Source organism: Bidens hawaiensis, unplaced genomic scaffold, assembly GCF_021521415.1.
Source record: "Bidens hawaiensis isolate Kalapana, Puna unplaced genomic scaffold, B.hawaiensis_p1.1 tig00002307_1, whole genome shotgun sequence".
NCBI lineage: Eukaryota > Viridiplantae > Streptophyta > Magnoliopsida > Asterales > Asteraceae > Bidens > Bidens hawaiensis.
This window is the reverse complement of record NW_027491124.1, coordinates 256,544-280,769: the sequence shown is the minus strand read 5'-3', so window position 1 is coordinate 280,769 and position 24,226 is coordinate 256,544. Positions and strand designations below refer to the sequence as shown.

General features: G+C 33.2%; 1 pseudogene; it reads right to left on the bottom strand.

Annotated features, from left to right (window-relative positions):
* Positions 1-272: 272 nt before the first annotated feature.
* On the bottom strand, positions 273-13,509 carry LOC143617116 (LEAF RUST 10 DISEASE-RESISTANCE LOCUS RECEPTOR-LIKE PROTEIN KINASE-like 2.4; annotated as a pseudogene).
* Between the last annotated feature and the right edge of the window lie 10,717 nt (positions 13,510-24,226).

Genomic DNA, 24,226 nt, shown 5'->3' with positions numbered 1-24,226 from the left:
GTAAACCCACTTTTTTACGGGTCGGGTTTGGGTTGACCCGTTTTTTAGATGGGTCGGGTTCGGGTTAACCTGTTTAAGAAAACATGTCGTGTCAGCTGACCCAAAACCTATATTTTTTTGTGTCGGGTTTCCGGTGGTGTCAGCACAGCCCTAACTATAATCTCGCTTAGATAGGGGAGAAACCATTTTAGACTTAATGTCAAAAATGTAACCAACTGAACATTATTTCTAAACAAATATAAGAATCACCAAAAAATAAATAACTTGATATTTTTTAAATAAAGTAGCATTACTAGAATCACTAGCTTGAACGGTGGTGAGGGAATTAATACATACTGATGTTTAAAGTATAGCAACTTCCAACACAATGGCAGAATGTGCTATATATGGTAGCCGTCAATAACGCGGAGGAGAAGAAAAGAACAAAAATCCTCATAGCTCGCATCAATATGAACTATGCTATCTCTGACGTGCTACATATGGTAGCTGGCGATCGTGGAGGAGAAGAAAAGAATGGTTTTGGTGGAACTTTCAACACTTCCATGCTTCCCACTAACATCTCTATGACTTCATTGACAGATGGCCTTTGATTTGGTGCAGGTTGTATGCACCATAAACCAACTATTGTCATCTTTCTTGCATAATCATTTTCCTCAGCGTTTGTAACACTATCTAATAGGAAGTCATCCTTGAGAAGTCGCTTGTAAATCCAATCAGGAAAATATATTTCGCTAGTTCGTCCAGAACCGACACCCGCATCTACATTTTTTCTTCCTCCGACAATTTCTAGTAACAACATACCATAGCTATACACATCAGATTTATGGGAGACGCCTCCAAAGTTTTTATTATAAACTTCTGGAGCAATATATCCGATTGTTCCTCTAGCCTCCAACATAGAAACAATACTCTCTTTCCTTAGAGTACAATTTAGCAAGCCCAAAATCTGCAATCTTGGGGCAATAATCTTCATCAAGAAGAATGTTATGTGGCTTTATGTCAAGATGCAAAATCCGAGTACTACATCCACGATGCAAATAGTCAAGACCACTTGCTATTCCAAGTGCTATCTCATACAACTCCTTTACCCCTATCTGTTCATTTCTCCCCATATGAACATTACTATATACAAACTTCTCTAATGACCCATTTGGCATGTACTCGTATACAAGAGCTCTTTTATTATTTTCAGAACAGAATCCTAAGAGAGTAACAATGTTAACGTGAGCAGTCCTACCAATGCTGGCAACTTCATTTATGAATTCTTGTCCGTTTACTGTTGACGAGTTTAAAACTTTAACGGCCACAAGGCGGCCATCTGATAGCTTCCCCTTAAACACTTTTCCAAAACCTCCATGTCCGAGTTTAATTTTGAATGAGTTTGTCATTTTCTTGATTTCATTGTACGTGTACCTTTTCGTACTTAAGGAGCCATAATGCATGACAAAGGCCTCAATATTTTTGTCGTCCTCAGATTTAGGCTTTAGTGAGGTTATGCAGTTGCTTGACGATGGTTTTAAAATAAAATATATTATGAAAATAATCACAATTGATAGTAGTGCGGATCCAAATCCTATAACTGCGAAGAAGAAGAAGGTGGATTTAATATGTTAAAACAACTTCAACACATTAGTTATGGATATAAGAATTAAGTGAGAGAATACCTACCCAATTTCATTCTATAATTTTGATGGGTACCTGGATTACAAAGAAAATATGCATAAAGGATGTTAATGCTTATAAAAGAACTAATAATCTCACGAATAAAAGAACGCATAAAGACCAGAAGCTTTCTTTTTTATTTTCTTATGATTGCGTGACACCATGTGAAACAACTGAGTACATTAAATAGGCCGATGCGAAAGAACTGTGTACATTAAATAGGCCAAAAACGAACTTTTTTTTGAATGGCAGCAGAAAACTGTTGGACTTAATTTCCATCTTATTAGGTCCATCACGTGTATGTGACTGGGTTAAACCTATTGGATATATGAAATTCATTAATGTTGTAATGGGTTTATGAGGTTGCAATTAGGGTTTTGTTATATTTAATAATGTCTTAGCTAGCAAGTTAGGTTAGTCTATATAAACCAAGTTATAGTTAGACATTATTGGAATGTGTGAGATGTAAACGAGTTAAGGTTTATCTAGAAAAACACGAGTTATGTGTAATAGGGGTTTTTGAGTTACATTTCCTCCATATAATATTGAGAGTTATTCAATATTAAATATTGTGTGTTTACGTTTTGGTAAGTTATATCAATTCGTCTTTGAATTGGTATCAGAGTGGTTAAGTTCTTGGAGTTTATCAATCAAAGCCGTGATCGATAAGGAAAATGGGTCAAGTCTGGATTGGAAAATTGTGAGTGAAGGTATTCATGACCAAGACGGGTCGTGAACAAGCAGTTTTCGTGAATACAGTATTGACATGTTGGTAAAGACTTGATTACGTTATTTAAGACTTGTGTACTCAGGTTACGGGTACTTGTTTACGTGGAAATCGGTATTAAATAGACAATTTGTGTGCGGCAAGTTTATGAACACGTTGGAGTTCAGTTGGGCCAAGTTACTGGTGGCGGAAGTTTATTCAGGTTCGTTTGGCGGTAGCGATCAGAGGAAACGAGAAGATTACGTTGATTTGAGTTTTGTAGCAGGCACACGGGTTCTTGAACGGGTTTTCGATCGGCTTCGTTTAACTGATTTCATTTTTTTGATTAAAGGATATTAAAGAAAGAAGGGATCACAAAAGTCAACGTGATTGTTTTGATAATTATTGCATAGATTACGAGAAGGAGAAAAATACATTAATTGTTTGCAATTAAAATTTTGTTTGGGTTTTGGTTTTACTTTTTTACTCAAACTAAATCTGCGAAGGTTCAACGGTTGGGTTATGCGAGTCGACCACGAAAATTCGGTCGCAGCGAGTCTGATTGAGTGAAAGTTTAAATCGCATGCGATAGGTGTGTTGTTACCCAAGTGATTCGGAGTATTACGGTGCTATACCCTTGAAGAACGGGTGTGGTGATACCGGTTAATAGACACTCTTGATCCGTGAAAGATTATTGGAGCAATGTTAAAAGTCGTAGAGTTTTGATTTGGGAAGAATCAAGGGGAATAAAACAGAGAAGGTAAGAAGCCGTGGCGGCCGGTTTGCGAGAAGTAAATCAAGAGGGATGAGAGAAAAAAAAAAGAGGTTGTGAAGCAATCAAGTTCACTTTGAAAGCAGGTTCGAGAAGAACTGATCTGTACGACTGATCAAATTAAGAAATTCAGGTGATCCGTAAAATGAAATCAAGGAGAGAAGCTGACCAGTGATAGACCGATCAAAACTTGTGCGAAACAAGTTGTGGAGGAGGGCATCAAGGTAGCCGAGTTCGGGAGAACCGAAAGTACACATTTATGGATCAAGAGGAGTTCCGTGAGATCAAGACCGAGATGATGAGGATCAATATGGTTGTGAAAGCCGAGAAGGTCAAGATCTTGGGTCAAATCATACAAGTCAATGTACACAAGTTTGAAGAAAAAGATCCATCTATTTCGAGTCGGAAATTAGGGGGTGATTGTTGGACGTAATTTTCATCTTATTAGGCCCGTCACGTATAGGTGACCGGGTTAAACCTATTAGGCCTATGAAATTCATTAATGTTGTAATGGGTTTATGCGGTTGCAATTAGGGTTTTATTATATTTGGTAATGTCTTGGCTAGCTAGTTAGTTAGGTTCGTTTATATAAACCAAGTTATATTTAGACATTATTAGAAGATGTGAGATGTAACCGAGTTAGGATTCATCTAGAGAAACATGAGTTATGTGTAACAGGGGTTTTTGAGTTATATTTTCTTAATATAATATTAAAAGTTATTCAATGTTAATTATTATATACAATATTAATTATCGTGTGTTTACGTTTTGATGAGTTATATGAATTCGTTCTTGAAAAACAATCTAAACTAAAAGAACTACTAAAAGAACTAGTAGTATGGAAAAGTAATAATAATTTTTAATTAAAGACTTTTTGGATTACCTTATGAAAAAGTAATTAATTTTGAAACCATGCACTAGATTGATTTCACCAGATTTAATTATTCAAAATTAAAAATTTCAAAAGATTTCAAATGCCGGGCTGCATCTCATCTAGATAACCCGACCCGCTGGTTTGAATTATCTGCAACACCCCCCATGATTTAGACTCGATCATTCCAAGTGCATATCAAAAGTTCACAAACTTTCCTTGACATATATAGAGGTTTTGTAAGTATATCGACAGCTTGTAAATTAGTACCACAATGCTCTAACATCGCTTGCTCTTAATTATATGTATCACGTATGAAGTGATATTGTGATACCATAATTCAATGTGTTTAGAGCTACTATGCAAGATAGAATTATTGAACAAAAAAAATGGCAGACTTCTTGTCACATAAGGGGTATGTTTGGCAAAACTAGCTGGAAGCTGGTGGCTGTTAGCTGTAGCTTTTTAGATATATTTAGGTGTTTGGCAGAGTAGCTGGAGCTTTTAATAAAATTAATTGGGTGTTAGCACGGTGCGACGGAGTGTGTGCGCAACTTGAGATAAACCGCATAATTAGTGTCAGTACGTGATTCACTTGATATTAGTGCACGCATAACCCGAATGCAGACGTGTACTTCGTGCAAAGACAGTAAGCGTGCAATCGTGGCGAAAATCAAGAAACAAAACTAAAATATACAGTAATTTCAAATAGATAGTTTTTTAAAACAATCTCTTTTGATTTGAAACCCTTTCCGACCCGACACCGTTTTTAATCTGAAAGATGTTCTGGCCTGGCCTCTTTTGACCCAAAACCATACCGACACGAACTAAACTAAATTAACCATTTTTTATCGACTCGTTCCGACCCTAATTTGGTCTTACACATGACCCGAGCTCTTCTAACTCGACTTGTTGCCAATCGTAACCGGTAAAGAAGTATATCAATATCATACTCAAATTAAAGAGAATAAAATGCTCTTTTTTATAATGTAATGTGTTTAAAAAAATATTAACGTGTGAAAAAGTTATGGACTTTTAAAGAGTCATGGAGGTAGTTAGTTTTAAATAAGGGTAAAATATGTAACTATTATATAAATTAACAAAAGTTGATAAAAGTTCAAGTATCAAAATTGTAAATTCAATTGTAAAAGCTTGTAGCTTTTTCTCAAACGCTAGTAGTAGTAGCGTTTAGAAAAATAGTTTTTTCTCCTAATACAAAAGCTTCAAGCCCATAGAACCAAACAAGACTTTTTGTTAGTTAGAAGCTTTTTCTTAAAAGGTTGAAGCTTGAAGCCACTAAAAGCTCCTAAAAGCTTCTTGCCAAACACACCCAAGATGGTAGTAGCTTCAAGTTATTTTAGTTTCAAGTCTCACGATGTTCACCTTAGCCAAATAGCTAGGCAAGCAGCAACAATGTTCACCTTGTTATCACATCAGAAGTTTTAGAAAATTTTTAAACGCATGGTACAACCTTAAAAAATAGCAAAATAGTCGATGGAATTTTAATCTCTTCAAAATATTTACAATCTTACCGCCTCAATTTTAATCAACTTTTTTGAATTTAAAGAGTAATTACAACTAACCATTTATCTTTTATCTATGTATTCTTTTTAATTTCTATTTTAAGGCAACCACCCCTATAATTTTTAAACGGTCGTACGTTAATCTATTTATATATTTTTTAAAAAAATCGCACTATAAAAACGAGCATTTTGTTCTATTTTATTTGAGTATGTTATTGCTATAAATTTTTCAGTTAAAAAAATAGTATTTTACATATAGGTGTTTGCAGTCCGATTTTGGTGCTTTTAAATTAAACTAAGCCAAACCATTAGTAACGGTTTTTTGATATCGAAAAATAAAACCAGGCCGTTGAAACTCAACCAAATCGAACCATTACCAACGATTAGATTCTGTTTTGGTTTCTAATTCGATAATTACATTTAAAATAAGAATTATTAATCTATAAACAATAAATGGTTTCACGGTTTCAAACGTTACAATGAACACCCATAAATCTATAACCTGACCAAGGTCTGTGTTTAGCACCGCAACATGCGGGCACCCGTGTAATTTATGTTATGTATTAATATTATTATAAATATATTACTTTTATTTGTTGTTATATTTTGTAGTTTCAATATCCTGTAAAACAATTAATTAGTTTATTCAACATAGCAAATATGTGTTGCTTGTCCATCTTAAGGAAACAAAAAAGTGAAGATGTTGCAAGAAGCTAACCTCATATGGATTTAAATTGAATTTGTTCTAGTGCTATGAGGTATGCTCTTTTTTTTAAGACACATGTTCAATTTTTATTTGATCCAGTTTAAATAACATTATTTAGGTGAAGAGAAGAATCAGGACTTTAATTTCGGGTTAGAACCCGATAAGGGGCGAGGGTTTAAGGATTTCTTCCAGTTCTCGCATATCAGGTGGGTACGGTCTCACGACGGTCGAGGAGGCGACCTTGAACATAGCCCCGAAAAGACATGTTCACATGTGAGATTATTTACCGTTCAAAAAACAAATATGGATTTACTTTGGGCTAGAGGTGCACAAATCGGGTTTTTTAAATACCCGGGTTCGGGTATGATCCGGTATTGAAAAATCAGGTATTGGCAATACCCGGGCCGTGTTCGGGTTCGGGTTCGGGTATTGTCTCTAAAAACTATACCCTATGTACCGGGTTCGGGTCGATATAATAATAATAATTCTCAAATTATAATAAGTAAGATATCCTTATATATAATAAGATATATAATAAGATATCTTTATATTCTAAATTGATATTATAAATAATAAATATAAAATCTAAATAATAATAACAGGTACAAATAGTCAATCGAGGTACCCATTCTATGACAACTCTTAACTTTCCCTCTATTTTGGTCCCTTTAGTAGGCCTAGTATTTCCGGCAATCGCAATGACTTCTTTATTTCTTCATGTTCAAAAAAACAAGATTGTTTAGAGCCGATGGCACAAAATCTCATCTATTTTTTTACGTTTGTATCATAACACAGATATCCTTTAGCAAAATATGGTATAAGCGGCTTCCGCCGAAAAATTCTTATGTCTCCAGAAAATGCTATATTTTAGCTATTTTCAAATAAACCCGAATCGGCGGAGCCTTTTATGATTACATCGGAAATAATCCGGCAAAAGGGGGATTATTTAGGGTATAGAACAGGGTATTTTAAAACCGGGTATTTGAATACCCTATTTTCAGGTAATGAAAAAACCTTATTTTTCGGTTTTTTCCAGTATAGATTGGATTTTTTAATGGAGTTTGCACTTTTTAGGGATATTTATCTGATATTTTTCAGTTATTTTTCGGGTATACATCAGGTATTTGAAAAACCAGGTTCTGGTTTTCGAGTATTACCGGGTACAAATCGGGTCCGATTCGAGTACGGGTTTTGGTATTGAAATGCATACCCTATCCATACCCTACGGGTAGGGTCGGGTACAGGTTCGGATATTAAAAACTTGGGTATAAAAAAAACCGGTTCCGAGTTTTTTTTCGGGTCTGGTTCCAGGTTCGAGTTTTTTGTGCACCTCTACTTTGGGCAATTAACTAATTATTTTGAAGTATGGGCTGAATTTTACATTTAGGAATAAGGGCCTGTTTGGTTGGATGGAATCCTTGGGATTTCATTGGAATTGGAATTTAAATTCCATTCCTTAACTTGTTTGGTTGGCTAATAGAGACTTTGGAATTTGATTTCAATACCAACAAATCCTCCAAATAATGGAATTCAAAATCCCTCAACATCTGGATGGAAAGCTGAATAATCCATGGAATGTTTGCAACATTACCAAAATATCCATGGTTTCCTAATCTCCAACAGCCAACTTTATCTCCGGCCATCACGACCAAACCTAATTCCGGTGACGTTTAACCACGTTTTTCCGGCTATAACGTTACCTGACCTTCGTTTTTTCCGGCTGTAACATTTCCGGCCAGATATGAACCACCGAAAGCTCGGATTTTCCTTGACCGATTTTGATTGCCACTGGTTGCCGGAGATGGGCGGGTGAAGCTCGCATCCACCTATGGTGGACGGATCACATATTTCAGATCTAGGTTTTCATAACCCAGTAACTTATGAGATTAAACAAGCTGAAATGAGAGAAAAGAAATGGAGAGATTGAAGTGAGAAAGAGAGAGGCAGGTTGTGGCCGTAGATGGCTGAAGGTGGTTGCCGGAGATGGCTAAAAGTGGTCGCCGGTAATGGCTTAAGGCAAGTTGCAGGTGGCTGTTGCCTTACCAAAAAATAAAGATGAGATGATGGTGGGTAATACATGTTGTTTGGAAGGGACAATTTTGTCTTTTTAAAACATTTCTCCATTCCAATTCCATTACCAAACATATAACCAAACACACATTGGATTTTTAAGAAATTCCAATGAATTCCAATTCAAATTCCATTTCCATCCAAATTCCAATTCCAATTCCAATTCCTAAACATTCTATGAACCAAATGCACCCTAAGGGAAAAGTTAAAATACAAAGGGAGACAAAAATGAGAATGATGAGAAGGATTTATGGGCACACAAAAAACCCCTCAAAAAATTTTCAAAAAATTAATAAAAAAAATCATAACTCAATATATAAATAAAAAATGAAATAAAAATTAAAAAATAAGAATGTTTCCCTCGTGATTCTTGTTCCAAAAAAAAATCCCGAAAAGACACAATGTAGAGACAAAAGACACAATGACAAAAATGAACAAAAAACACAATTATAACTAAAAAAAAACCCAATAAATCGTAAAATATAACACTACCGAACAAAATATAACACAATGTTGACTAATATAACACATTGTCAAAAAATAGACACAATGTCAAGTAAAAAAGACACAATCAATAACGAAAATGAACACAAAACACAATGATAAACAAAAAGACACAATGATCTTTTCCCTCAACATTGTTTTTTTCTTAGAATGCGGAAGACGGTGGAAACATTTTTTGTTTTTACATTTTTTGTTTTTTTATTAAATTTTGAGTTATGAATTTTTATTTATTTATTTTTAATTTTTTTGAAAGGGTTTTTTTTATGTGGCTATAAATCTTTCTCATTTTTGTCTCTCTTCATAGAATATACTGACCCTTAGGAATAAATGCTCACAATTAGTTCATGGCCCGTTCAGAAAAAACTAATATATAAAATAAAGCCCCTATTCTTTTTCACCCGTGATTTAAAACAATACCATGTGTAGTGGATGGAACCCTTGTGTGGCATGTGATGTCACGTCAGCATATAGTTTTTTTGGCTAAAATGGGTGTAGTGAATGAAACCCCTTCAAATCATTATATTATTATTATTATTATTATTATTATTATAAAAATAAACAAAAAACAACCCCCCCTCGCTCACATTCCACCATTCCCCCCACCCCACCTAGCGCTATGTTGAAAGTGTTCCCCCCCTCGAAAGCGTCCTGGAAAGCGTCCTGGGGGCGGTGTTTTTGACGCTTTGGGGGTTTTTTGGGTGAGAAAACGCTCCACTACATATTGTCTTATGAGTTAAAAGTGAAATACTTAGATCTGTGTTTTAACCAATATTTTTTCTCTCTTTTATTTTTGATATTATTTAAACCGTCATTTTTCATACTTTATTATTTTAAAAAAACTTATATATAATTTATAAATGACGCTTCTAACATTTTATCTCAATATAATATATAATGCTAGTTAATGAGAAAAAAGATAAAAAAAAAAAAACAAAACGTAAGCATCACACCTTATCAAAAAGTAAACCGTCAATGGAAGTGGGGTAGCTTACTATGAATGTTACTCGTTCCCCCACGTCAGCTAATAATATGGTCATTAGTTATATTATATTAAAAAATCAGTTGGATGTAATTTCAGACTCTAAGTCACATCGATCGGGACTTAAAACGTACTATATCACAAAAATGGCACGCGTCCTAAGATCGAGCAGGGGTGAAACGGGAATTTAAAAAATGTACTGAAGGTACCTTCACAGTCGTTCCTGGTGATGCTTCCGCCGGAACAAAAACATATGAACCCCCTAGTGTCGTGCCCGCACCGACCGTCGGACTGTTCACACTTGTCACATTGATCATCATCCATGCTTCCCCATTCTAGCTCGAATCCTCTTTGCAAGAGCTCTCCAAGCCCCCTCGAAAGATCAGGTAAACTGCCCGTGCGGTCCTTGACCACGGCTGTTATGGCTTCCTCGGAACATGAGTACTGGCCCCAATCGGTTTCCTCCGTAGTGTCATTCATAACATGAACACTTGACTTTCTTTCATTGTTACCCAAGCACGGTATCTCGGTCGCAAAAGAAGGAAATCCAGTGCAATTGAAATGGAAGCTTATATTAACGGTAATCATGGTGAAAATGAGAGGCAAGGTTCCTAAGGTAATGTTATGGCGCACCCCAGGGCAGTCGTTGGGGAGTTGGTCAACCGCGGAGAGGTGGATGGTGTTGCATGGGTAATGGTAGCTTATATCCGATGCACGGTCTATTCCCTGGACAAAGTAAGAATCGCCGCCCAAAGTAATTTCGGAAATATTGCGTTTGGAGCATTTGATACCGAAGCCGACGTAACCGCAGAACTGGTAGGCAGAATTATCGTCCACTCTCCAAAACGGGTAGCTGATATTGACAGTACCACACATGTACGGAAGGCAATTGGAGTTGGTTATATTAGTAGATTCTGCGGACAGGGAGATGAAGAAGAAGAACAAGAGGAAGGGGAGGAAGGATAGGAGGTGAGACATGATTGTGGAAATACTGAAAAACCTCGATTGTCCAGTTGCAAAAAGAAAACTTTTTAGATGAAAGTCGCATTATTAATCAAACCTCAGGGATGATTTTGACACTATACTCTTTACTTTGTTTTTTTCTTTTCAATCCTTGATTTATTTATTATTGCTAAACTCAAACGATTGCAACCAAGCGGCTGGTAAACGGATAACAAGCTGTGTCACGACACCTTTCAAATAACAAAACCGATAGTATTATTAAATAGCGCATACTTTTACTACTAGAGTATTTTACCACGTATTAAATGCGTCCTTAGGTTCTGTTTATTTTTTTCTATTCACGTTTTAATGTTAGCCCTTACCATGCTGGTCGCGTATACTACAAGGTTGTGAAAAACTTAGATTTATATATTCATTTATTTTTAAAAATGCAAGAACGGGATGTAGAAGAAGGTGGAGAAAAAGAGAAGAAAGGGATAAAAACATTTAGCTAATATTGAATGGTCAATGAAAGTAAGGTTGCTAGAAATTTCCATGGAGGGAGGAGAGAAGAAAAGGATAGAAACATTTAGCTTTCTTTTCGGGTTGTTGAATACTCAAATAGACATTAAGAGATGTATTGAAGTTACCTTTACATTCGTCCCTGCTGGTGGTACCGCCAGGACAAAAACATCGGAACTCCCTCGTATTACGGCTACCACATAGCCATTTGAGTGTTCGCACTTCTCGCATACATCTGTATGTTCCCATCGTATCCCGAAACCTTTTTCAAAACTGCTGAAATTCCTCGAAAGATCAGGGAACATGTGAATGAACTTGCTCGACATCGATGTTACCACCTCCTGATCGCATGAGAACACATCCCAAACCGATTCCTCCCTAGTAGTATTTCTAACATCTAAGCACACCTTTCGCTGATGTTGTTCCAAGCACGGTAATTCACTCAGAGGCGGATACAATAAAAAAAAATTTGTACGGGGTACACAATATAAACCGACAGAAAATTTTTATCCCCGCACATTGTTTTGGGAACTTATGTTCACGTGGTTGGCACGGCCATTTTAACCAATATTTTCTCCTTATTTCATTTCTTTACTTTTGATAATAATCTGAAATTTTTATCCTGTCAACGAGATCTTATGGAAGATTATCCAGATCAACTAATTTAGGCATAGTCGGAGTACAGATAGGTCTTGGACCATCACTATGACTAGATAAAATTTCAGTTGATGATGAAACTTTTTTTTTTAAGAATTTATTAAAAGTTCTAAGATGAAAACCAAATAAATCAATTTACACAAACAAAACAATCAACACAATATATAAGAGGAGAAAAAAAATGAGCACCTTGTTTTTGTTTTACTTGTAAAGACATCACCTATTTACTAAACGAGCTAATAAGGATCTTCAAAAAAAATTTGTAAACAAAAAGTTGGGCATGTTTACTACAACTTACAATACTTATAAAAAGTTATAAACCAACCATTCAATATAAGAAACTTATAAAAAGTTATAAACCAACCATTCAATATAAGAAACTTATAACAATTAACAAGGTTATAACAAAGTTGAATTATTACTTTATGATATGGACTATTAAGTATTAACCAGCACATAATTAGATGCAATAATGACAATTTGACAATTTATAGCAATTAACAATAACTAACAATAAGTCAATAACATCGATACATAATTACTTAATCTATTATTCAACAAAGTATACCGTAGGCCAGTAGTTCGCCACCATATAAAGACAATAAATGCAGCGGCACTCCTAATCTGGCAGTGTTTGGCAGGCGGCAGGCGACGGCAATAGAGTCAGTAGAGTGGAGCCATGAACCTTGGAGGTGTTCATCATCGATTGGATTTAGGATGCAAATCAAAGCAACGAACGTTTCAGATATTATGTGTGTGTATATATATATATATTAAAAAGCACATGAAACGGTTATCACACAAAGTTTACTATTCATTAGAGCAGCCACTAAATTTTTAACACGTATGAAACCAGTGTCAACTTCAAGGTAGGTAGTTACTCAAGTCTTCTAGCATATCTTACACTGTTTAAAGTATTAATTTTTATATGGTGCTACCGGTAGAACTTCAACCACCAGCACTGCCGGCAACCACCTCTCCGGTACCACCCCTTCATAAATCATAACCCTCAGCCCTTGGCTTCTTCCTTCCGAATAGGCCTCCGTTTCGGTTCTAATCAGAGACCCCTGGCAGCAGCAGTACCACGACGGTAGTTCAGTCGACTTGGTTCGGTTTCGATAGTGTCACCGCTTCACGCTGCACTTCTATTGACTTTCACGGTGGATTAGATGGGGCGATTGCAAGTTCCACCTTGAATTTGCCCCTAATGAAAAACTAGGGTTAATGATATTGATTTGCATCTGAACGATAGAAAATTTCCTTATCGTCTGCACAAGTCACAAAGCTGCAATTACATTTTTACCTTTGATTATGCATAAGTTTTAATGTGATTTAATTTTGTGATATCCAATATGTTAACTCAAATTATTTGGCATCTTGCTTTGCCATTAAGAAAGATATATACTTGCAATTTTAATGGCATTGTGCGTGTAAAATACTTAGTCCACTAATTATACTTTTAACCTGTTTGGTGTAACAATTTGATTATGTGTTTCTGTAGGTAGTTGAGTAGTAGCCACTAGCCATGCCATTGGCAAATTATCAGCAACAACTCCAGCCAATATGCCTTTTCTTTTCTTTTTTTTTCTTACCATATTTATGTCTTAGGACCTATTAACAACAAGTACTGCTTAACTTACTATTATTTGTTGAGCCTCAAATGTTGTAATGACTTCAATATCAACTACTTATACTATTAGCATGTTGTAATGAACAAGACTAACTATTCACTTTAAGCAAATTGTTGCACATTGAATGGTACCATATTTGACTCTTACATTGAACTATATGTAGTAAAAAAGTCAATTAATAACACAAAACTGCAGTTTGACTTTATAAAGTCAAACTGTCAAAAATAATTAAATTTCTCTTAATGTTTCGAATGACCAAAATGTGCTTGACATCAAGCCTCGACCCGTTTGCATTATATCTCGATAGCAAGCTGTAAATGCTCGAACATCCGTAACTCACTGTTCCAAATCTCAATATCCATTTGAACTTCATCTGACCCGTTTAACAATTTTCAAAGCATTTCTAGGCGTGCCCTTGACAACAACTTTACTTTTGCTACTGCTGTAAACTGACTGTATGTTGCCCAATATTCCCATATTAACCCATAACACAAACCGATCAAACCGAGAATGTAGTAACAAATCCGAACACATAAATCGATCCAACCGAGAATGTAGTAACAAATCAGAACACAAATAAATAACAAAAGTATTGCAGCAAACTACTTTCAAAACTACAGTTTGACTTTCAAATAATAAAAAAATGCATTTAACTTCTTCATCAAACTTAGAGAATGATAATCTGTTAATGGACGAAGATGAGCAGAACGGGTCGATTAACTAATTGGTAAAAAAAGACGAATAAAAGTCTTATGTACACTTTGCCCATATCGTATAATATTTAACCCGTTATGCGGTTCTGCAAACGTCTTCTAAGACCAGGAAGAAAAGGTAGTTTTGTCCATCTCAATAGTTACTCAGTTGGTTTGCTTATTTTAGCAAATTGTTACAGGCGAACAGCGGGGTCGTTTACTAGTTCAATTTAAAAATCAAAAAACATTTAACTGGTTTGGCATGGGCCTTTGGGCATGGAGTTTGAAGAGTGGACACTTGGGCTTAAAGGGGTGTTTGGCCTAGCTTTTATTTTTTGGCTTATGCTTATATTTTAAAGTAGGTTATTATAGCTTATTTTTTATTATTTGATAAGCTCTTTTTAAGTGTTTGGATTAGCTTATATTCTACAAGAGTTAATAATAAGTTGTTAAATCCACCATTTTTTAATTTGTTACAATAATTATTAATCCACCATAATTTGAGACAAATGAGTAACTTACACCCTTACACAAATAAGCTTCATCAAATAATTTAAAAAACCATCTTCAAATAAGCTTCTTTAAATTAGCTTATATAAGCTTATAAGCATAAGCTTAAAAAGCTAAATCAAACACCAACTTAAACTTATTTTGTAAAAAAAAAAACAACAAAAGCTATAAGCTTTGTTAAATAAGCCTGGCCAAACACCCCCTAACTGGACACTTGGTACGCACATAAGTTAGGGTAGCATAACCATACAATTGTCTGTGCATACGGTACATATACTTAGCTGCATAAACTTTTATCCACGTATCGCTATACGTGTTTGATTTAGGGTTCTTTCACTTTTCTACTTTAACCTCATACCCCAACTACAACCTCCTTTTCCTTTCCTTTCCTTCTTCTACGCTGCTCACCGTAAGAATCAACGAGCCAGAACCCTGTGGACTATCGCTACAATCGATGATTTGATTCAGTGTAAGTGATCGATAACCCTTTGCCCACCCAAATCAGTGAACAACCAAGGAAGATGGTTCCACCGTCTAAACTGTGGCCTGCTAGGTGTTTGTTAAAATGTCTTTTCTAATATTTTCAGTTTCGGTTAATTGATTAATATTTTATTTTAGGTTTACAAATCACCTACAATCTGTCTTCGTCGGTTACAATACGGCTGAGTTTGCCAAACTTTGCAGTTCACGCGCTCTCTCATCTCTCAATCATGTGTTGTTTAGAATATTTGGTATGTAGCTTTTCGATTTCTTTTAAGACTCTTATTAAGCTTCTTTACGTCAATGTTGATTGCTGTTTTTTTGTTGCAATAATTGGGCGTACTGCTATTTCTAAAGGTTTTAGCATTTCTTTTATTCGTGTTAATTTCCAATTCGTTTTATATTGTTGAGGACGATTCGCTGTATAATTAACCCTTTGTTTGTATGAATTAGAATTTGATTTTAATTTGTATTTGTAAAAGATAAGTTAATTTTGTGAATTTGTTTTAGCCGATAGCGTTGTTTGCTGATATAGACTTGAAGGTTTATGATCAAGCTACAGGTAATCTAGAGCTTTTACTTTTTTTTAATTGCTTATTTTTCATCCTGTATTACAGGATTGAAACATCAAAATTGATGTAAGATCTTAATTTGTGGGAAAATATGCTCAGATTTATAAGAAAAGAAACAATTAATTGAACAAATAGTTGCATTCATGTTTATTAAAAAATGAACATATTCGTGTTCGTTTATGTTAGTTTGTTAAATAATAAACTAATTGTAGCGTAACAAACATAAATAAACATAATTGAATAAACATAAATGAATAAGCGAGCTAGCACAGGACTAACATAAATGACCACACTTGAATGAACACAAACAAACAAATTTAAAACATTAAATAGATGATTAACATATATGGATTAATTCTTTCCTAACATATTGACTTATTTTAAAAATTTACATAGTTAAGTAGGTTAATGAACATAAAAGAACAAACAAAAATGAACGAACATAAAAGAACAAACAAAAATGAACGAACATAAACGAACGTTCATGAATGTAAATAAACGAATTAAACATTGTGTTCATATTCGTTCATTTAATTAAATTAACAGTGTTTAAAATGACAAGTTTTAGAAAAGTTTTAGAAAAGTGAAGTAGCCATTTGCTATAAATTCGAAAACGGTACTAAAGTTGTGTAGTTGGACAAAACATAGGTACTAAAATAGCAGTTAACTCTTATTTGAGATAATAATAATAGCAATAAACTACACAAATTTGGAAAGAATGAAGAAATATGTGATTTGGAGGTCGGTTTGGAGAAAGATGTGCTGAATACTTAGCAAAATTATGGAGATTGATGAGAAAATTTCTGAAAACTGAGACATTTAAATTTTCTTAGTTGGTTTTTAGATATTACTAGTCAGGTGTCCGCATGATGCAGCGGGTAACAACATTTAAAGGTTGTTAGTGAGCCGAGTTAAGGTTAGCTCGAGCTTGACTCAAACCTCATACCCTATTGACTCAAGTCAGCTTGAAATCAAAACTGAAATCTTAAACTCGAGTTCAACTTGATTCAAAAATCAAGGTGACTCGCTTGACTCAATTTGGGACCACGATATATTTTAACACTTGTAATTGTTTAACTCTTATATACACTTTGTTTTTTTTTGTGTTTTCATATATGTTTTATAATATAGTATAGAATTATAGATTACAATTAAGGTTTTTTTTTATTTGAAGTTGTTTCACCTTTAAATATATATTACAATTACAATTTCATTTTTATTTGAAACTCTTTTACCTTTTAAAAAATTCGCTAAGAGAATTATTCAACATATGCTGCTTGCTGTGGATCTGAAATAAGTCAAATGGATTAGGAAAATTTTAGAAAAAAAACCTCTTAATTTAGGAAACCTACTATATGTTTGACAATTTTGAACTGAACATTCATGAGAATATCTGGTTTGTTGTGAAGTTGGTAGTTTGTGTGAGGTAAAGAATAAGGTTCCCTTGACTATATGTTCGACAATTTCGAACAACCATGAGGATACTAATATAAAGTGATAAGGAAAAAAACTTTAATTTGAACACTTTGTATGGAAGTACAATAGCATTTTTATATGGGATAACATAAGAAAAACAACTGCATTTTAATTGGTATAATACGTGTGTTATATATTTGTTTGTGCCAATTTGAAAATATGTGTTGATTTGGAAACTAAATAAAATGCATTTTGAAAAGGTGTGACGCTTCTATGGCAGCTATCAAATAGATAATAATATGTTGGTTCTTTTAATAAATGAATGAATTAATTTAATCAACGAAGCGATGCCATGCTGAACCGATGAAATGATAAATTTATTTTACCTGATTATACATTTCTGACAGTTAACACAATTTATATATTTTTTTAAAATAAAAGCGCGTCTATATTTACTCATATATAGTTTAAGTATTTATAATTTCATGATTTTTTAATTTTTGATTCGTCATGTTTTTAATCAACTTGACCAACGAAACACTAAAATAACCCATTAGATTATTTTTATAATGCATTGATTATGAATTTTTCTGATTCTTTACAATTATTAATGAGCAAAAATGAGTTAAAATAGATAAACTCCTTTTAATATCATAAAAAGTTCCATCTATTCAAAATATATATGTTTTGAAGTGGAATGATGTGTTCACATATTGGTTATAACCAATGTGTTCATAATTGGATCGGACGGACAACTGGTTCACCGGTTTAACTGGTCGAACCGGTCGGATCGGTCGAACCGGTCAGGTAAAGGAAAATGACGGGTAGGCTAAAAAAGATTTTTTTTAAAATATTTTTTCCATAATAAATGGTTCAACTGGTCGAACCGGTTCTTTAGGAGCCGAGTGAACTACACATAAACGGACTGGTCAATGAGCCAAACCCCGGTCGGACCGGTCCGACCAGCCGGTCCGGTCTCAACAACATTGGTTATAATAAATAATGGATGTGATGTTAAAAATATAGAAAGAAATGTGATTTCGGTTTATCATGCGTTAATTATGTGGAGCAAAAATAAATATATGATAACATGTTGTATCTCATTTGACATCAGTTCTAATTACAAGAATTAGATTTATATTTTAATAAATAATTCATTTTTTGAGCCTCAAAAGGAAAATCGGTTCACGAATTTTTTCTATAGGGGTGTAATTTGAAGTTTAGAATTATCAACTATATTATAATAATTCTTAATTGAGTTGTACATTAATATATAGCAGACTTGCACATTATAATCGATAAGTCGATATTGAATAAAATTTACATCAAAACGTTAACAAAAATATGCACATTGCAACGATAACTTCGAGTTTTTTTTATAGCATAATATATTAAAAGATATAGAAAGAATAAAAATTTTAAATAATGTTGTCAAATTAAGGTTTAAAGATGAAGGAGCAATATGTAAGAATATTTAGAATTTATAAAAGATAACTATAATTTAAAGGTAAAAATTATAACTTATTTTAATTAAATTGGTTCACGGATTTTTTCTAAGGGTGTAATTTGAAGTTTAGAATTATCAATCACATTATAATAATTTTTAATTGAGTTGTACATTAATGCATAGTAGACTTGTACATTATAATCGATAAGTCAGAATTAAATAAAATTTACATCAAACGCTGACAAAAATATGCACATTACTACGGTAAGTTCGTTTTTTTAGCATAATATATTAAAAGATATAGAAAGAATAAGAATTTTAAATAATATTGTCAAATTAAGGTTTAATGATGAAAGGGCAATATGTAAGAATATTAGAATTTACAAAAGATAACTATAATTTAAGGGTAAAAATTGTAACTTGTTTTAATTAAATCACATGGTGTAATTTGAAGTTTGGAATTATCAACCACATTATAATAATTCTTAATTGAGAGTTGTACATTAGTGCATATTAGACTTGTACATTATAATTGATAAGTCAGTATTGAATAAAATTTATATCAAAACGTTGACAAAAATATACACATTACAACGATAAGTTTGGTTTTTTTATAGCATAATATAATAAAAAAAATATAGAAAGAATAAGAATTTTAAATAATGTTGTCATATTGAGGTTTAAAGATGAAGGGGCAATATGTAAGAATATTTAGAATTTACAAATGATAACTATAATTTAAGGGTTAAAAATGTAACTTATTTTAATTAAAATGAAAACACACGGTGATATTTGATGTTACAATGATTATTTTGCCCATCTTAAAGCTTGTAACATGTGCTTTATGAGTTGTAAAACTCTTAAAATCTTACTTTTACTTTTGCTCATCATTGATGCTTTATATATAGTATTAGATAAGAAAAATTGGATTATACGAATTTAAACAATACCAATTGCACAATAATAATAAATACTTACACTCTGACGAATGATAATCATAATTTTCACTTTTACTATTAAGAGAAATCCCGAAAATATATAATTATCATAAATTATGCACTCTAATTACATTGATTAAAATGGATTTCGCACACTCACATTACATACATTTGATTTATACTTGGTGTAAAATTCGTTAATTTTCAAACCTGAAACCCGATCCATTTCAAATTTTTGATTTTTGTTTATATATATATATACATATATATATATATATATATATTTATATATAGGCAATGTATAAAATGAAAACCCACTTGAGTTGTGAAAACCCGTGAAAACACTATGTAACATCTTTTTTTTTGTTACATGTAATATATGTTGTAACATTTAATACAAAATATCGAAACATCAAAAAAAATGTTTTGCTATTTTTTAACATTTTTTTACTAAATTTTATATATGTTTTCAGGAGAGAGAAAAAGTTATATTTATATTTACATTTTTTATTTACTTTAATTGTGGACCACAAGATTTAAACTTTAATTAAAAACATGTGGTTGAGAATGAGTTTCTAGTGTTTTCACAACTCAAGTGAGTTTTCATTTTAACCTTACCCTATATATATATATATAATATTCTCAAGTTTCCTTTCATGTGATATACGTTAACGTTTATTTGAATTTAAATATGCACTTGTTAAACCGACCCGTTTTGACGTTTCAATGTATTCATGTTCACCGTTTACCGTTACTCTAATATTCACGATGATTTACGGTTATAGTTCGCTCGTTTTTCATTACCGAAACCCCGAAGTTTAAAGTTCTTAATTAAACGATCTTCAAATAATACGGGTGTAGTACGAAAGTATCCCAGTTTATAATACATCTCGGGATCCAGTTTGTAAATCATACTTTAATTCTTGATCTTAATCAATACGAAAGCTCGAGGTTTAAAATGTAAATATATATTAATTATGATCTTATATTAAACTAGGAAGATTCCCGGCGCGTTGCGCCGGGTTGATGTATTGACAGTCGTACCCGTACAACTTATCAAATCGTGCAGTGCGTCTATGAGTCGAGGTGAATTCGATCGGTGTCGGGTTATGGAACCAGTAATAACCCCCCCACCCCACCCCGAAAATAAAGCAAATCATAAATACGTCCACATCCTAATACAAAATTTAACATATTTAAAATATACTAAAAATGTGGATAACAAAAAAAACACGAGCGTTGTACTTGCGAATTGATGATTCTGGAATCAAGGGACAAACAAAGTGATAAAAAAACATGCACGTTGTGTTTGCGAACTAACGCGAATTTAGTCGGAATTGAAGTTGTCGGCACTAAATCATACGCAGAGAACGATGTGTTGTGGTGGTGAACCGACACGAGTTCAGATGGTATCAGGTTACGACACCGAAATTAAATCAAAAAGTTAATTCATCAACATTCAAAATACATCAAATTAACATATTTACATAAAAAAAACCGTGGCGAAAACCAAAAATATATGCGCGTTGCGGCCGTGACTTGACGCGAATTCGTCTAGAATTGATGGACAAAAAAATAAAACTCGTAGGTAAAAAAACCTTAGGTTGCTATCGCGAGCTGACGCGAATTTGGCAGGAACAATTTGACAGTATCAACGGTAAAAAAAATCCCGTATTTTACGCCAGCGAATCGACACGAATTTAAAATCAAAAAACAAATAAAAAGGCCGACAAACCACGTGAGACAACGTTTACGTCGCCAAACTTCTAAATTATTATATATAATAATTTGAAACTTAAGGGACCTAAAGTTTAATATATATAAATTAATATGTTAACTAATATATATCCAGCCATCACCATCCCGTTTTCCCGTCCACAGATTCTGGCGAAGCCGTGATTAACTTCGGCGACCTATTAACCCGTAAATCTCGTAATATAACACAATTAGTGATTCGTTTTGAACTTATACGGTGTTAACGACAAATAATCATCAAATAAAACCCGTAACCATCTCCGGTATTTCGGCCAAACCAATTAACGACATTTAATCGACTTTTGCTACAATTGACACTATAAATAGGGCATAAACTCGTAACTAAACTTGTACCAATCGTCAAAATAACATATAACAATCTCTGTAATCCAGTACTAATTCCGTCAAGTCCGTTCCGGCCGAGTAGTGGTTCACCGTCATTCCGACACCTTACCAGGTAATGTTTATTTTCATTTTGATCGTGATAAGCCACAAAACAAAACCCCCAAACTAGTTTGATTAAACATGAAACGAATTTAAGGAATTGAAATCCTAGGGTTTGTTAGGTTGAAGATGAACTTGTACTATTAGTTATATATTATTGCTTTTATTATAAAATCAATTAACAAACTAGATCAGTTGTTCAGTACACTTGAGTTTGAACGGAAGGAACCGGGTTAGAACCCGGGTTAGGCCGTTTTTGTTTATATATTTTAAAAACCTTTTTCTTATTATTTAAAAATCATAACAAATATATTAAAGGTTATTAAAAATAAACTATAATTATTTTAAGTTAAATAAAATTATTTTATAACTAAATTTTATCATTTTTCATCCAAAACCTTAACTTTTTCATATTCTTTGTGAACCCTGTTAATATTATATTTATTTACATTTCGTTCACTTTATAATTCTTTTTCGTTGATATTTAAAAGCACTAAAATAGTCGTTTTAAGATAAAATCCGTGCTTTGTAAATAATTAAATTCACATATTAATAATAAATTATTAGTTGAAATAATATTTAAATAATATAGTTCGTTGCAACTTTAATATTAGTTTCGTTAGCTTTGATTCCGTTAAACTTTAATTTGGTAATAATAATTCGTTAAAACCATTAAAGATAGCTTTATTCGATTTCGTTAACCATTATAATTCGAGTTAAAACTATCGCTAAAATCCGTAATTCGCAAACATTATATTTCTCATAATTGTGTTAAATTATTAATAAGAAAATAAGTTAAAATAATATTTAGTTCGTTAAAAATACCGTTAAAGTTAAACATAATATTATCCTGTAAAATACTATTAAAATATTCTAAAATATTGCCTAACTCTTAAAACCAAAATATTTAACTTTTACAATCCTATTAGTTAGATTTGGTTTTGTTTTTATTTATATTTCGTGAAGTTCGGTTGCTTCGATTTCGTTATTGTGTTTTTGGCATTTATTACAAGTTTGTCTTCGATTTCGAGGTGAGTTTCTCACATCCCCTTTTTAAACGTTTTTACATTTTGGGGGGTAGTATGCATATCCTATCTAAATGATTTCTGTTATTACTTATTCAAACTACAATCCGCATTATGGATTTGTGTGTTTATTTGCTTATGTGCGTTGTGCTATCCGAGTACGTTGGTTGTCCCCAACTGGAAAGGACCTTATGTGCGTTGTGCTATCCGAGTACGTTGATCGGCCTCAACTGAAAAGGACCTTGCGTTCGTTGTGCAATATCCCGAGTACGTTGGTTGTTACCAATTGGAAAAGACTTTACTTGCGTTGATTACACAGTTCATAGAATTGTATGCTTTTTATGTATTATAAAAAATTGTGTTGATTCTCACAAACTACTTGTAGTTGACTTTATTTTATATGCATGCTACAGGTGCGGTGATTAGAGGATGACGTAAAGAAAGACAGTTATTAAAAATAATCAATAAATTGTCATAAATGTATATCCTTGAATTGGCTGTATTTGTTTACTTGAACTTGTGTACTTGTGTTTTGAACGAATTAATGATATTATAGTCACTTAATAGTGCCACGTGTGTTTAAACAATCTGTATGTCACACTTAGACGTTTCCACTTAAGCCGGAGTATTACACTTGGAAAGTATAATCTTTTCTCTAAATAAACTCCTTGCCAAAATATAAAGAGTGAACGTGAGACTTTTCATCAAGAAACATAGCGGTCTATCACTGGACCTAACCCCCAATCCAAGTGGCTCTTATGTATTTTATCTAATAACAAGCTATGAATTAATTTTTATTTATAAGTAAAATATCAACAAATATCTTTATCTTAGAACTTTTCCATTTGATTTATAGATTTTTCTTTTAATAGTCATTTCCATTCTCAATTTTGAAGAGCCTCATTATCCTGCTCGGACTAGAATATGTAGTCTTAATCAGGCCCATGCTAACTTCGGAGTTTGGTTTGAGCGTTCTCCGGAAAAACCATACCGCCGGCTGTCACTTGACAGTCTTTGTGCCATCATAAGAACTGAACTCTTTGGCGTAACACTCGTTGACACAAAAACCCGGGCATGATTCGAACCGATAACCTCGCAATGCCTAACTCAAAACCTAGTGATAATCGAACTTGGGTCTCTGCTAGAGAACTTAAGCCTCCTACCACTAGAACACAAGTGAGGATTTTTTTTTTTGCTTATAGGTTAGGCACGGTACCGCTTAATAAGAATAAAAAAATATAAAAAGTATATACTAGAGAAGAATTCGGTAAAAGAAAAAAATACGGGGTTCTGATCAGACGGAAAAGATCAGTTAGAAAAAAAAATCAGTTGGAAAAGAGACATCGAAAATAAGAACTTATTGTGGAAATCACTTCCAAAGATGATTTCCAATATATCATAT